General features: G+C 50.1%; 1 pseudogene; it reads right to left on the bottom strand.

Moving 5' to 3' along the window:
- LOC132334705 (zinc finger protein 850-like) overlaps nucleotides 1–13806 on the bottom strand; it is a 1130993-nt pseudogene that overhangs the window by 448167 nt on the left and 669020 nt on the right.

Here is a 13806-nt window from a genome sequence, read left to right as displayed (position 1 = left end):
CCTGGAGATTCTTGGAATGTCCCCATGGAACTCCTCTGAGTGCCTGTGGCAACTTGGTTCCTTAGAAGGCAGCCATCACCAGGCTCCACTGCAATGGTCGGTTTCCATGGCAACCATCACCAGCCTCTCCGTTGTTATGGTCAGCCCCCTGGCAGCTTCATGGAGACCCCATGGCAGGGGTGGTTGCCATGGACACCAGCTCAGGCTTGGAGCCCGAGTCCATTGCCATGGCAGCCATTTGCAGTGCCATTCCCAGGGTAATGGGATCCCACAGACCTGGCTGAGTTGGGACCCATCAGGATCCTCGAGTCCAACTGCTGGCCCTGCGCAGGACACCCCAACAATCCCAGCCTGGGCCTGGCAGCACTGTCCAAATGCTGCTGGAGCTCAAAAAGCCCTCCAGCTGGGACCCTTCCCTGGGGAGCCTGGGCAGTGCCCGAGCAACGTCCGGGGAAAAACCTTTTTTCTGAGATCCAACCTAAGGCTGCCCCGACTCAGCTGCAGCCGTTCCCTCCAGTCCTGTCTCTGGGCACCAGAGGGAAGAGGTTCCCACAGCCCCTGCCAGGGGCTCACTCCAAAGGCTATTGCCATGGCCACCAGGGCTGGGACCAGCTGGGATGCTCGGTCTCCGTGGGCTGGGGTTTAGGAATGGGATTCCCCAATTTCCTGTTCCCACTAAAACCGAGCTGTTGCTCGCTGCCCTCTTGACTCCCATGGAAAGCACAAAAGACAAAGATACTGGGCTGAGATAAGAACAATTTACTGGCAACAGCAACCAGATAAGGAACAAACAAGAACAGCAATAACACTGATAACAGAAGGGATAAAAAAACTATTTGCTGGGAAAACGACAACACCACAGACTGTCTCTTCCCAGCCACATCCTCCCTGCCTGGAAAGGACAGCCTTCTCCTCTGGGGAGAGAGAGAGTCCCTTTCCTGCACCTGGCAATGACCTGGGGTGGAACTGAATGTAATGACACAGCCATGGCCAGACCATCATATTTTGGACCCACATCATGTCATTGATGAGGGCAGGAAAAGGGACATGTGTCTTCCCAGCATGGATGACAAAGAACATGGGTCACCAGGATTCTTCCCAATGTGGCTCCTCCAATGGGGAATGAAACTGGAGCAGTGCACAAAGCTCTTCCTGCAGTCAGGGCATTTGCAGGGCTTCCCTTACTGGTGCCTCCGTTGGTGTTCGGTCAAATGAGAGCTCCGGGTGAAGCTCTTTCCACACGTGCAGCACTCGTAGGGCCTCTCCCCGGTGTGGATGCGCCGGTGGGTGACGAGGTGGGAGTTTTGCTTGAAGCCTTTCCCGCAGTCGGGGCAGCGGAAGGGCCTCTCCTCAGTGTGAACCCGCTCATGCAGGAGGAGATGGGAGCTGGTCTGAAACCTCTTCCCACACTCAAAACACTCGTAGGGCCTCTCCCTGGCATGGATGCGTTGGTGGATGACAAGGTGTGAGTTTTGCTTAAAGCCCTTCCCACAGTCGGGGCAGCGGAAGGGCCTCTCCTCTGTGTGAATCCGCTGGTGCAGGATGAGATGAGAGCTGATCCGAAACGTCTTCTGACACTCAGGACACTCATAGGGCCGTTCTCCGGTGTGGATCCTCTGGTGGACACTGAGGTCAGAGCTGCAGCTAAAGCCCTTCCCACACTCCCCACACTTGTAGGGCCATTCCCCAGAGTGGATCATCTGGTGGCGCATCAGGTGATTTCTCCGGCTGAAGCTCTTCCCACACTCCAAGCACTTGCAGGGCTTCTCCCCATCGTGAAGCTGCTCATGGTCCACCACCTCTGAGCACTGGCTGATGCTCTGTCTCTGTCCACCTTCCTGGCATAGGGTGGGTCTTTGCTCCTCAGAGCATCCTGGGCTGGGTTTGGAGCCCCTCCTCCTGCGGGACCTCTGGGGCTTTTCCTCCCCAATGGATTCCTGCACAGTAGAGCTGCTCAGAATGGCCTCTTCCATGAGGTTCTGTGTTGGGGATTTGTCCTCTCTGGTCTCCATCCTCAGCTTCTTTTCTGGAGGAGGAAGGACAAGGACACGATGGGATTTGCCTCTGTGCCACAGGGAAGGGGAAGGACATCCCCCCAATGCATCCCCATCAGGACGGCGTTGGCAGAGGGGTTGTCCAGCAGCTGGGGGCCATGCTGGGTTGGGAGATGGAGCAGGGGAGAGGGGGAAAGGGGCACAGACTTCCTCCTCACTGGCCTTGGTGTCCTGGAGCATTGTCTTGGTTTGAAACAACAGGTGTCTGCTAAGGAAGGCAAGAGCCTCCCTTGAAATGGAAAATGCAAACCTTCCCCCTCCAAATTATTATAATTTTGAACTTAAGGGTGTCCCAGGCAAAAAATACGGAATAGGAAGAACAGTTATTGACTAGAAAAAATGTTAAAAATAAAAATGCAGTTGTACAAAAAACCCCCACTCACCACGTCAGAATATGTTGTGCCACCCTGTGGGTCAGGGTGCTGGTAGCAGTCCTATTCAATCGTGGCTTCAGAGCTCCTGCAGTGACAGATGTGGTTCTGTTGGGTGTAGGATTGTCGTCGCTGGTGTGGAGAGGATGAGAAGGCCCTCCACAACTTCTCCTACTGGAGGGAATCCTGGGCAGGTGGTCCAACTCCCAGGAGAGCTGTCTCCTCGATTCTCCTCACGCGTATACAATCCCAGGTAGCTTAAACAGGTCCAACCAGATGAGGAAGGAGGACTCTGCACACTCTGCTGAGGGTTCCAACTGGGTTTATTGAAGGAGCAGTGAAGGATCACAGGCAGGGTGGGTAGGAGAGAAGCAGGGACACAACCAAGCTGAAGGGAAGCACGTGGCAAAGAGCCAGAAGCTGGGCGGGAACAGGGTTTATAACACTGTAGCGAATAGGAGGGGCTAGGGTACAAGGAACCAATGGGATAGGGGACAAGGGGAGGAGCAAGATTGGAGTGATTGGGGATGTACAAATGAAATGAGGGGAAGAGGGTGGCACTAACATACAGTCCAATGGGGAAGGGGGAACCACAGAACTTTCTGGATCTTTGGGAGGGAGCCATAGTTGACAGACACCTACAGGGGCGTGCCCTCCCAAGGCATCTCCACCCCACTGTCCCTAGGGTCTCCTCCCACAGTTGGGATCCCCTAGAAGGGTGGAGTTTTCCTCTGAAGGTCCAGTGGTGGTGGTGTTTGGCCTCGTGTTTCTCTGGGAAGTCTGTGGAGAAGAAATCTGCTTCTTTGAGAATCTAGTTGGAAAAAGCTGGCTGTGGTGTGCCAAGACTGAGCTTATATCCAGGTAGGATAGCTTGGCTCCTCCCCCTGGATGGAGCATCTCACAATGGGATGATGGAATTTTTATCAGTCATGCCCTGACATTCAATGGGCCATTAAGAGAAGATCTTTCCCAGAGGGAGGATTGGTTGTAGAAGAGATAAAGAACACTGCTCAATTAACAGATGATACCTGCCCCACTTCTAACAGATGGGAATTGATGACACACCCCCAGCTACATCCCACAACCAGGAATCTTTGTCTTCTTCACAGCCTTCTCCTCGATGCCACCAACAATTGGGAATGGAAAATCCTGGTTTGAGGAGAACAAGGGCTGAGTACACTGAGATTGAAGGTCCCTCTGCCCAAGTCCATCTCTAGAAGTCACCAGCCATCTGGGCTCCATAAAACCTCCCAAACACCAAGATTCAGCCCTGAAAATACCTCCCAGGCGTTCCCTGTCTCTGGTCTCTGCCCTCTGGTGTTCAAGAGTTGCCCTCTGTCCCAGCTGCTGCGGGTCACGCTTGTATTGGGGGTCCCCTTGTGAGAGTCTGGCTGAAATATCCTTCAATTTGCCTCACAGCTGTCATTGAGAGACCACTGAGAAGACCCCCCCTGTCTAAAATCTTTGGATTTGTAGGAGAAAGTTACACCAAGGCTCTGAGGCCTGAGTGCATTGCTAAGTTATTGTTTTCACAGGTGTGTTTTCTGCATGCTATACTGAGCCCAATGAGAAGAGGGCACTGTGCCCTTTTTTTGCAACAATAGCCTAGGAAGCTGTCCCACGTCTTGGCCTGTCTGGACTTCTCCTGAGTTTTGGCTGGTCCCCCACAGAAGACCCCTCTTGCTTGGTGGCAACCACCGTGACAGACAAACTGAGATGACAGAAGCCTCTCCACCTGAGAAAAAACCTGAGACATGAAATCCCCATGTGAAAAGGCCTCCCTGGCACTCCCCAAAGACTGAGACTGAAGACCCCAGCCCGGGGGAGCTGCATGGGGGTAGGCAAGCTGACCAAAGCAAGATGGATGTTGCAGGTGCGGGCATTGGACCACGAAAACAATGGCCCTTGCCCACTGAGATATGGACTGTGTGTACCCTTTTCCAAATACCATTCTTTTTACAATAGATTCAGTTTCTAAATAATCCCCCTTCCCCCCATTGACAAGTGAATAATTGGAGCCAAGATGGACTGCATCTCTGAGATCTCCCCAGTGTAACAGGCAGATCCTCGACTGGACTGGACCCAACGACTTCGTCTCTACGTTTGGTAGCTATATTCTCCTCTTTCTCTCTCTCTCTCTCTTTCTCTATCTTTTTCTCTCTCTTAATCCCTCTAGCGCATTTTGCTGTGGTCATTCAATAAAGGTGCATTTGTTTTGATCATAATTGCAAACCCCCTTGTACCGTGTTGGTTTTTGCACCCTGAGATCCCTTACGAACCATCACGAAACCCACCCGTAGGGACGGATTGTGACACCCCTTTCTACTTGGTCCCTGCCCTCCCCAGGCTACTGCCAGTCCCAAGAATTGAAAAGTTCCCCCTTTTCCATTTCCCCATTAAGGGATGCTGGGGGGGTTTTGGGATCCTAGGGTACCTTCTCTCCTTATTCTCTGCTTTGGGGTGCAGGGGATCCAAGGAGTCCCCCCTGCCCCTCTCCAGGCTGTTGCCCCCTCTCTGGGTCCCCACTTTGGGCTCCTGGGGACACAGAGCTCTGCTCCTCCAGGCTGCCTCTGCTGGCAGCCACCTCCTGAATCCCCCAGTGTTTTCCACTCAGCTTTGGAGTTCTATATTTTCCAAACATCCCCCCCAAAGCAATCCAACCCAGGCACCCCCCAGGATACCTGGGCCAAGCTCCCCCTCCCCGGTCACCTACGGGATGGGGGCTTGATGATCCCATGGGTGAGGGCTGTGAATTCAGGAAGTGCTTGACCTTGTGGTTCTTTCTGCTTTCTCTGATCCTTGTTGGTCTCTCTTCTTCCTCTTCGGCCCACTCCTCCTCTTCCATCCCTTCTCCACATCCTCCCTAGGCCCACCTCCTTCTCCTATTTTCATCCCTTCTGGCTTTCCTTCTTCTTTCCTCCTCCTCCTCCCCCAGGAGCAGTGACACCCTCCGTGCCCTGTTCCAAAGCCCTCGCAGCCCACAGGAGGACTGGGGATGGAGCTGGGACAGGTTGGAGCAGGGCTCTTGTCTGTTCTCACCCGCTGGGGGCAGGGGGAACCCGACCTGGGGAAAAGGAGAGGCAAACTGGGGAAACTGGGGGCTGCACATCCAAACTGGGGCTTGCTGGGGACCCTGGCTGGGGACTTCCAGCCCTTGGGGCTCTATTCAGGACATCCAGGAGGGGCAAATTCCAGGAGGGCTGGGTGATCCCAGGAGTGGCATCACCGGGAGGGATTGGGCTGTACTGAGATCCTACTGGAATCATATGGGCAGTGACTGGGATTGTACTGACATCATAGTGGGATCATCCTGGGAGCAGCTGGACCCAGGCCAAGGAAGACTGTGATCACAATGAGATTAATCAGATCATACTGGGATCATACCGAGATCAGAGTGGGATCATCCTGGGACTGAGGAGGAGCCCGTGGAGTGCAATTGATACCTTGTTGGAGGCAAATGGGATATACTGGATGCAAGTGGGATCATGCTCCTTGTGACCAGGAGTAGCTGTGAGCAACTGGGATCATGCCAGGAGCAAGTGGGAGAAACTGGGAGTGACTGGGTACACGCTGGGGGTCATTGGAAGCTACTGGGCTTCTACTGGGATGAAATGGAATCATGCTGGAAGTGACTGGGAATATGCTGGAAGGAACTGGGATACACTGGGAAAGACTGGGAGAGACTGGAACAAAAGTCAGGGTGAAAGGGAGCGAGTGGAACCGTCTGGGGCACAACTGGTTCATACTGGCAGCAACTGGGACCACACTAGTATAGCATATGGTAGAGATAATTCATGCTATATATGTGTATAAAATACTGTAACATCCAAGTTGTGGCTTTGACCACCCTGGCGGGAGCAGAGTCTTATTTCTATTCAATTAGTTCCTGGACAACGTTAAGATAATATCAAGTCTATTAACGTATGAATGAAACCTTCCCGGGCCATGGTTGCTGACTTCCCTGAAATGTCTAAGGCACTCACGAGGACCTGCACCTGGGAAGATTGGTCGGCGCCACTCTGCTACATGTGAATGCAGGCTCTTCCAAAGAATTCAGACAACCATCCAGACATCTGGACTGACTTTTGCATATTTCTGCACATGTAAAGCCCCAGCTCTAGATGTGAAGGGACACAAAGGAACATTCGGTCATTTCTGCCTCAGGCAGAATAAACTGTATATAAGCTAGCTGCATGAAGCAGTCGGGGTGAACCACTGGGGAGACGCTGACACTTTGTTGGTCGGATCTCAGTTCACCCAGCGACGACACCTGGGGTTGACACTGCCTTAGATGTGGTGGTTTTTCAAAATTCTATTTTTGTTAACAATCTAATAAATCCTTGTTAAAATTTATTATAAATTTGGCTGCCGATTTGATCATTTACAACACTAGGATCATCTCTGGATCATACTGGGAGTGACTGGATTAACACTGGCAGTGTCTGAGAGTGACTGGGAACACACCATGCACATCATCCCGAGACTGAGGGTGACTGGGAGCAACTGGGCCCACTCTGGGAGCACGCTGGGAGCAAACGGCATCATAGTGGCACTGACTGGCTTGATGTAGCTGGAGGCAACTGGGACCATACGGGGAGTGATTGAAAGTAACTGGGATTATGCTGGGATCATACTGGGAGTGCAGGCATGTGACAAGGATCATACTGATACATAAAATTTCAGTAGTCAATGCAAATTTTATTTCTATACCTTTTATTTGAAGAAGGCGAACAAGCAGTGCTGGATGGCCTGGGAGTCACTGCTCACTCACAGCACACACCACTTACAAATTCAGTAAAGTATATAGACTGTTTTTAAGCCTACAAAGCATTTTCCAATGTGCTTGGTTAGTACAAATGAGTAGATATCAATAAGCTGAAATCAGCAATTTCATAATCTTTCCAGGTGCTTGTTGCTTTCCTGTCCTTCTTGTGCTCGTCTGGAGGGAGGCCCCTTTACTGGCATCTGCTACATGATTTTGTTAAGCTTTATATTATACAGAAGCATTTAGTCGCATTGCAGTCCCCATAGCTTTACCACAACTTCCTCTATTTTATTCTAAGCATCAGTCATCTTGCTACCTCATCTCTTTGCTTTACCATCCTTCCCCTATTTCCAAGCTTTATTTGGCTATAGAAAGTTTCAAAACCCTTCTTTGTGTCTATCCCAAGGAATGCATCCATTTTCGACTCAGCAGATACAAGCATTTGCTGATTCCATTGCTGATTGACACAAATCACAAAAACATTTTTCACAATATTGTGCACCAAATTGCTGATGTGGGAATCTACTTCCCTTTCCTGTAGGGCATGTAGAATGTGCTGCTGGCTTACAGTGGCAAAAGCCTTGGCGATGTCCACAAATACAACACCCAGGGGTTTCTGTTCTCCTTTTGCTGATCGAATTATGGTTTACAGGAGTTTCAGGTTTTCAGAGCATCCCATCGCTCTTATGCTCTTGCCCCTCAACCCTCTTTGCCTTGGGTTGAGGGGCAAGCCTTGGTCAGTTTGGCTGTTAAAATCCTGGAGAACAGTCTTAGCAAGATGGAACTGATCGGGATGGTTCTCCAGTTGTTAATGTCCTTGAGGCGCTCTGGTTTGGTCGACTAAGGAATCAAAACAGTCCTGCAATCCCTCAGCATGTCCGGGATTTTTCCTGATGGGAACCATAATCTGAAGATCTCCCTGCTCTGGGAGTACTCTGGATCCATCTTCTTAATGTCTCTTAAAGTTATCCCGGACTGGGAGCTGAGTTTTTGCTCATCTCCTGCATATTTTTCTCCATTCCTTTTGCTGTAATTAAGTCTCTGAAAACACTATGGTCGACTTCCTCATTAATTTGGAAGTTCCCAAGGTTATCAGATATTCCAGGTGTTTCCCATCTGGCTTTAAAACCTGAATAAAGTTCACTGAGAGGGATTTCACAGGACAAATACTCTATGTCATTCAGGATAATTTTAGCAAGCTTTCCCCTATCTAGATGGAACAGGTCCTGGAAGTGAAAATAATGACTTTTCTTCTTAACTGCTCTTCTTTTCCTCCACTTTTTAAAAGGTCTTGTTGATCCTTTTTCCTAGGTCCCCATTTTTCTTTTATCTCTCCTTGCTGTTCTTACCTGGCTGATTGATTCAAGGCATCAGAAGCATTCATGTGCTGATTGATTGTTGATTGCATCTCCTGGCCATCTAGGAAGTGCTTGAATGCCCAAGGGAAGGTGTTGATTGTCCCAGCTGATAGCCATTCCCTGAGGGTTCTGAGATAATGGGCCTGCAGCTGCCCCTCCCTCTGGCAGTTGCTGTTTCCCAGCTGTTTGTTATCCTTATCAGGGTGGTGACTCATCTTGGCATCTGTTTTCCTTCCAGCAGCTGGTCTGCCAGGCATCTGACTCCTCCCAAGATCTTTGTCCAAGTCCGTTCTCAGGCCCACAGCTGCTCTCCTGGTTTCATGACTCATCCCAGGTTCCTCATCTGCATCCTCAGCTGGTTTCTTGGGCAGCAATCTCCTTTTGTCCCTGATTTATCTGTCTTGCTTCTGATCTGTGTCCTGCAATGAGTTTATTGATGCTTTTGTTCCACTCAAACTGAGCCTCCAATCTTATCAGTAGTTCTTCCTCTTTTTTAGTCCAGCATCTTTTGTGGGGTCATCAGTTGGAAGTCTCTTTTGGGTGGGAAAAAGCAACCCTTTCCTGATTTCTAACTAATGCATCTGCCAATCTTTTGTGTTGTTCCAAACCAATTTTCATCTTGAAGTCCCTGCTGCATTCCTCATATATCCATTCCCTGCCTGGAGCCATTTCTCTCTTTCCCTGCATTTAGGAAAGTGACAAACAATATCATGATCATTACACTTTTTTTTTTCCATATTAAGCACACTGAAAACAAGCCTTCCTTTACCCCTGGGCTACCCTCAGATATTCAATCAAGCCCAACACACAGTTCACCCAGGTACCACAGCAATTCCAACGTTCTTGTCTCTGTGACACCATAAAGGTGGCAATTCCAACGTTCTCCACTCTGTGACTCCACAGATGCGGCCGCCCCAGTGTGCCCCTCTCTATGACACAATGGCAATGGCATCCCCAGGGTTCTCCTCTCTGTGACATGACATCGGTGACAATCCTGATCTTCCACTCTTTGTGAGATCACAGTTGTGGCAGCCCTAAATCCCTTCTCTGTGACACCACAATAGTGGAAGCCACAACGTTCTCCTCTCTATGACACCAAAGCAGTTACAGCCCCAGTGTTCCCGTCTCTGTGAGAACACAGCTGTGACACCCCTATTCCCCCTCTCTGTGACGCCACAGAGGTGGCACCCCAAACATTCCCCTCTGTGTGACACCAACACACTGGCAGACAAGAGAATCCCCTCTTTATGAGAAAACAGTGGTGGCTACCCAATGTTCAAATCTCCCACATTGGTGGCACAGCCAACATTCCCCTGTCTATGAAGACACAGTAGTAGCAGCCCCAACATTCCCCTCTCTGTGACACTGCAGCTGTGGCAACCCCAACATTCCCCCGTCTGTGACACCACAGTAGTGGCAGCCCCAGTGTTCCCCTCTCTGTGACACCAAAGCTGTGGCAACGCCAGTGTTGTAAATGATCAGATTGGTAGCCAAATGGATAAAAAAAAATCATAAAAATTTATTAGATCGACAACAAAAATAGAATTGTGAAAAAAAAAAACCCCACAGCTAAGACAGCGTCAACCCCGGGTCTCGGCGCTGGGTGAACCCTGGAATCGTCTGACAGAGTGTCAGCATCTCCGTGGTGGTTCACCCCGATTGTTTCCCACAGCTGGCATATATACCATTTATTCTGCCTGAGGCAGAAATGACAACAGACTACTGTATGTCCCTTCATATGTATAACTGGGACTATACAGATTCAAACATATACAAAAGTCCAGAAATCCAAATGGCTCATCTAAGCTTTCCGGGGTAACTTTCTTCAACATGTAACAGGGATGTCACCGATTTCGATGCAATCTGTCCAGGTGCAGTCTCTGGTGAGTGCCTGGCATTCCTGGGAAATTGGTGCTGATTGCCCAGGAAGGTCCCATTCACAAGTTAACAGACTCGATGCTATCTGAACGATGTCCGGGAAATATTTGCATAGACTTGGCTCCTGGCCAGAGCAGCGGGCAACCTGATTTTATCTGGATGATGTCCGAGAACGTTTTGAATAAAAAAATACTCTGCCTTTGGCTTATGATGGTCAGAAGCAGATGTCGAATCTTTATAATATTTTATACTCCTATATAGCATGAATTATCTATATTATATACTACACCCTTCCATGGTGCCCCGGCTGTGGGAGCTGTTCTTTAATCCCTTCAGGGCCAAGCAGCTGCAGGGCAGAGCTGGCCCAGGGCTTGGGCTGGGCTCTGGCAGCTCTGGCAGGGAAGGAGCCTGGGGCCACAGGAGCAGCTTGGGCTGGCACAGCTCCAGCAGCAGAGCGGTGGGCAGGGAGGGAGGGAGGCAGTGCTGAGGGAAGCCCTGCTGCAGGGCAGATGGAATAGACAGAGCAGGAGATCTTTCTCCTTTTTAATGCCTTTATTAAGCGATCAGCTCAGGATGGGGGGGAAAGGGAGTGGGGGTTGACAGTTCCACAGTTCCCTGCCACTGCTCCCAGCAGTGACTTGGAAGTGGAGGAATGTGCAGCTCTGTCCCCTAGGGGGTACAGCCAGGAGTCCTTTCCTCACGAGGGCAATGGGGGTATAACCCGGGTTCGGTTTAGTTTGCCGGTTCAGGAGTCGTGGACCTGACTGACTTTTCTTTTTCTGGGGCGAGGGGCGACCGAGGTTTTCAGCGTCTCTGCCAGCTTCAGACCTCGCCCCTGCTGCCCAACCACCACCTTGACCTCTCAATTCTGCTTTGGCTCGTCTCTTTTGGGGTATTTTCCGGGATTTGGTGGGGGTCCCGTCCCATTGCAGTCTGGGTTTTGAGATAAATTTGCATGTCTCCTGAGATTCCCCCTCCCTTCCCACCATCCTGGGGGGTTGTTATCCTCTTGGCAGCAGGCAAGGGTGGTACTGAAAAAAAGAATTCTCCACAATAGAGGGTTAATGACGATACTCAACAGGTGATTACAACATTTAACCAACAAAAGAACTCTTGGGCAGCGATCAGTTCCCAGCTTAACTTTAAACTCTGCAACCCTTTTCTTAAAAAAACGGGTAACTCTTTTTTTACTCATAACAGCAGATGTGGCACCTGCCGGGCCTGCCCTGCAGGGCAGACACTGCCTTCAGCAGCACAGCTCTTGTGTCCCCTCCAAGCCAGCACAGCCCTCAGCCCGGGGGCTTGGGGCCCCGAGTCCCTCCTTGGCCAGCAGAACAGCTCCAGAGATGAAGAGCATCTCTCCCGCCATGTGCCCATTCCCCGCTGACCAGAGCCTGAGGGCCACTGTCCTGCCCTGCTGCTGCCTGGCAGGGGCTGGGCAGGGCTGGGCAGGGAAAGGCTTTTCCTCAGGCCTGGCTGTCTCTCCTTGCCTTGCCCAGGTGCTCCTTACATTGCTGAGGGTCTCTGGCATGGCAGTTCCAGCAGCAGGGTCAGGCCCAGCCCTTGGGCTCCTCCTGTGCAGGCTGAGCACAGCAATGGGGTGTCCCAGCTCCCTGTGCCCGGGGAGCTCTGGGCAGGGCAGGCTGGGAGGCTGGCAATGAGCCAACTCTCCTCAAGTAGTGCCATGGAGAGGACCCTTGGTGTGTCCTCAGGATGCCATCCAAGCTGTGAGCTGCCTCCAGGTGACACTGGGGGACAGGAGTGTCCTTGGCCAATGTGCAGCTGAGACTCTGAGAAAAGCTGAGCCAGTTTGCTCTGCTCTCAGCTGTGTTGTTAGCGATCAGGAACACATAATCACGGAAAATGATTATATGCAGGTGCTTTTATTGAAGAGCTCTGGGTGTCAGGAGTACAAACCCAAATCTGACTCCGACATGGGTTCGGGATGAACATGTTTTTATATTCTACCATTATATAACTTTCATGTTAATTATTAAACTTATATTGCTCTATTGTATACATAGATTTCAGCCAAGCATAGCCTCCTTAGATTAGGAACATACAGTTTCTCATGGTTCTTCTTATGATTATACAATAATTAATTTTAATTACTAAACAATCATCACATCTAACAATTATATAATTTATCATACTACTTACGCAGGTGAAATGCAAAGCTTACCATTTCAGAGTTTTATCTTAACATTTTTCCAGGGCCCCACTATCAGTGTCAGGCTGATTTTCAGGGGAACAAAGGGATTGCCCTCGATCTCAGAAAGGGCAGCTGGGGACAGATGGAGTGAGACAGATGGGACAGAGCACCTCCCCTCACCCTCCCCTGAGTTACAGCCAATGCTCTTGCTTTGCACAGATCTCTCTGATCTCCTTGGGCACAGCAGTGTAGTATATGATGTAGATAATTCATGCTTTGGAAATTGTATGAAAATTATAAAGATCCAACCATGCATCAGACCCCCATGGCCAGAAGCAGGGCTTTTCATTTCCAAAAGATTTCCCGGACTCGCCCAGAAAAAATCATGACCATTAATGAGTGAATGAGTCTTTCCTGGGTGATCAGCGACCATTTCCCAAGAATGTCCAGAGCATTCACCGAACAACACTTGGGAGAGATTACATCGAAAAGCGGCGATGTCCTGGCTACAGCTGAAAGGAAGACAATTCCGAGGAGCCAAGACAGCCATCCAAGCCTATGGACTGACTTTTGTACGGGACTGCATCTGTACAGTTCCCGTTATACATATGTAGGAACTTACAGAAATCTTAGGTCATTTCTGCTCCAGGTAGAATAAACTGTATATAAGCTGGCTACCTGGAGCAGTTGGTGTGACACTCTGGGGAGATGCTGACACTACATCGGCTCGACCTAAGTTCACCCACCGTCAAAGTTCGGGGTTGACGCTCTCTTGGCTGTGGCCGTTTTATAATATTCTATTTTTTTTTGGTTGTTGATCTAATAAATTTATAAAATTCTTTTTTATAAATTTGGCTGCCGATTTGATCATTTATAACAAATTTGTGATGGCCCAACGTGATCTGATATTGGGGTCTGGGAACCCCTTTTCCTGCCCGGGGGGTGCCCCGCTGGATTTAGCGGCCTGGACGGGAATTGGATTTTGGAACCAACCAGATCCAAAAAAAAAAAAAAAAACCACAAACCAGAGCCGCGGGCAATGATTGGAGCCGCGTGCTAACAGAGCCACAGCCAAGGGAGATAAGGGCCCATTCTCGACTCAGAAAGATCTAGAGAGATCTCTGAGATCCGAGGTTTTTTTCATCCGTAAAAAATCAATGTGCACGAAGAATTCCACGCAGGAAAAAGACTGTAAGTATTGCGTGGTTGGGTGGAGCGTGATCGGACT

Source organism: Haemorhous mexicanus, chromosome 16, assembly GCF_027477595.1.
Source record: "Haemorhous mexicanus isolate bHaeMex1 chromosome 16, bHaeMex1.pri, whole genome shotgun sequence".
Classification (NCBI taxonomy): Eukaryota; Metazoa; Chordata; class Aves; order Passeriformes; family Fringillidae; genus Haemorhous; species Haemorhous mexicanus.
The sequence above is the reverse complement of the archived record's forward strand: the minus strand, read 5'-3'. Positions and strand labels throughout refer to the sequence as shown.